Source organism: Fukomys damarensis, unplaced genomic scaffold (genome assembly GCF_012274545.1).
Source record: "Fukomys damarensis isolate Sample0158 unplaced genomic scaffold, DMR_v1.0_HiC HiC_scaffold_23, whole genome shotgun sequence".
In the NCBI taxonomy this organism is placed as follows: domain Eukaryota; kingdom Metazoa; phylum Chordata; class Mammalia; order Rodentia; family Bathyergidae; genus Fukomys; species Fukomys damarensis.
This window is the reverse complement of record NW_022900935.1, coordinates 15173827-15176224: the sequence shown is the minus strand read 5'-3', so window position 1 is coordinate 15176224 and position 2398 is coordinate 15173827. Positions and strand designations below refer to the sequence as shown.

At 44.0% G+C, this 2398-nt stretch overlaps 1 protein-coding gene across 10 annotated transcripts in view; it reads left to right on the top strand.

Annotated features, from left to right (window-relative positions):
• Positions 1 to 1994: 1994 nt before the first annotated feature.
• Positions 1995 to 2398, top strand: part of Zbtb8a (zinc finger and BTB domain containing 8A) — a 50186-nt gene continuing 49782 nt past the window's right edge. For 9 of the 10 annotated variants that reach the window (XR_779673.2, XR_779674.3, XR_002025256.2 and 6 more), the window contains exons 1-2: positions 1995 to 2145; positions 2299 to 2378. The gene's annotated coding sequence lies outside the window, so the exon portion shown is untranslated. Of the gene's footprint in view, positions 2146 to 2186; positions 2379 to 2398 lie in introns of those variants that run through there. The other variant, XM_033767512.1, reaches the window with a different exon arrangement.

Below are 2398 nucleotides of genomic sequence, written 5' to 3'. Positions count from 1 at the left end.
TCTGAGGCCAGCCTGAGCTACATGGCGAATTTGAGGTCAGCCTGAACTGCATAGGAAGACTGTTTCATTAAAAAAAAAAAAAAAAAAAAAATTCTGTAAGGAAGCCTTCCCTAAACAAACTTCTTCACCACGCATAACCAGTTTTCCCTTTAATCTACATTCGCACAGTACTATGCACCTTTCCTTCAGGTTTGTCTCTCTTTTGGGGGAGGCGGGTACCAGGGATCAAACTCGGGTCCTTGCACTTGTGAGGCAGGTGGCAGAACCACTGAGCTAAATCCCAGCCCTAGATTTGTCTCATTTTTGAAGTGTACATTTATTTCACCTATCTCCCCAACTAGACTTGTGAAGACAGGGGCCAGGTAAATGTTTGGCTTACCATTGCACTCCAAGAGTTTATAGCAAAACACCCTTTCCATAGCAGGTCTGAATAAATTTCTGTTAAAATTAGAATGGAGTCTCTCCCTTAAGAGTTTAAACTGAAAATACAGAGTTTAAGAGGGATAATAGGTAATTATGGAACAGTAGCACTGAGAAACATAAACTTTAGAAGCTAGGGCAAAGGTGAGAGGGAAAACTCCCATCCATACTTTGTTGCAACAAATTAGTTTAATCACCAACTTGATGTGCTTTTTTTCTCCCTTTTGGTACTAGGGATCAAACTCAGGACCTTGCATTTGCCTGACAGGCATGGAGCTAAATGGAGCTAAATCCCTGGCCCTTGATATGCTCTCTTGAGGAACACATAGAACTCTCTTGTATGTTTTAGTTCACTAACCCTAAATAAAATGGTTTGTCCCAGGCATGGTGGTACAGCCCATACTCCCAGCTACTTTCAAGTCTGGGACAAGAGAATCTCTGGAGCTCAGGAGGAACTGGAAGCCAGCGGGGACAACATAGCAAGATCCTTGCTTCAAAAACAAACTTTTGCTATAACCATGTTCAGGTTTTGTTTGGAACTGGGGATTGAACCAAAGGCCTTTGTACTGAGCTATATCCCCAGCCCTTTAATTTTTTTTTTTTTAAATTTTGAGACAGTTTTGATAAATTGCCCAGGCTAGGCTTGGACTTACCATCCTCCTGCCTCAGTCTCTTAGAGAACTGGGATCGGAAGCAAGTGCCACCGATCCTGGCTTGTCCAGGTCTTTCCAGGGAATCTTTATTGAGTGCTTGCACAATAGCTTGAACATATCAACAATACTGATGCCTAATGGTTTTCAAATACTTTCGACTTACCTATGTGCCCATAGCACCTTTGGAATAAAGAAATGACATCAAGAGATTTGTGCCTAGTTTCTATCCTCACAGAGTATGGTCCTCAAAGTGCATCCAATTGTTGATGAATCTAAAGTGATAAGCTTTATCTAACATGATAAAGACACGGGAGAGGAGCTAATCAAAAAGTTAAACTCATGTTTTGTTGTGATACCGGGAATTGAACTCAGGTCCTTGCACTTGCGAGGCAGGCCACCGAACCGCTGAGCTAAATCCCCAGCCCTTAAGTGTATGTTTTAAAATGTCTTTTTTTCCAAGTTTTACTAAAATACAGTGCTTTCCAGGACCTAACTGCAGCATAAGGCGATAGAAAACTAGTTTATAGAATCTGTATATCACAACGAGAACTCAGTGGTTTACTATTTTAGCAAATGTGTAACCTGATGTTTGTATTCTAGCTATAAGAGACACGGCATGTCAGACGCGAAGCTTGATGTACAATTAACTTTTCTATTTGGAAACACAAAATCTGCTTTCACTAATTTTATACTAACTAAAGGTTATGTTCTCTTATCTCAGCCTATCTGGGTTTTCCTCTTCAATGAAATGCCTGTGACCTGCAAAGGTTTAAAATAATAAGTGCTTCAATCAAAGGGAAAATTCTGTGGAAGCGTCTATTTGACGTTGCTAAAGTTAAGTACAATAATGTCACATGTACTTACACAGTAATTGTGGGCACGCCTAAGTCCCTCCCTCTTTCCTAACCCAAATTCCCCACATCCTAGAAATCCAGCCCTTCTGCCCTCCGGAGGCGCCTTTCCCAACGTAAAGTACATCTTTAAATTTAAGCTCCTGACTAAAATAAGGCTCCGCAGCCCTCAGCTAGGGAAGCCGGGCGCCCGCGCCTCTGGAGGGTGCAGCGGGGTGTAGGTAAGGGCAGGGGGAGTGGGCGATGCTGCTGGTTGGTGCCTGAAATCTGTGCGTTGCCCCTTTAATTGTGTCCCCAGCCCTCGGGCGTTTCTGTCCAACGCCCACGTCAGCAAATACCTTTTGTTTCTCTCACATTGGGGCTACTTGTTTTAGGGCGCAAAGGAGCGGCTTCGGAAGTGGGTCTGGCCCCTGCCAAGAACCGGGAACCGTCCCCGGCCCGCTAGCGGCCCGCGGTAAGAGGCTGAGCGCGGCG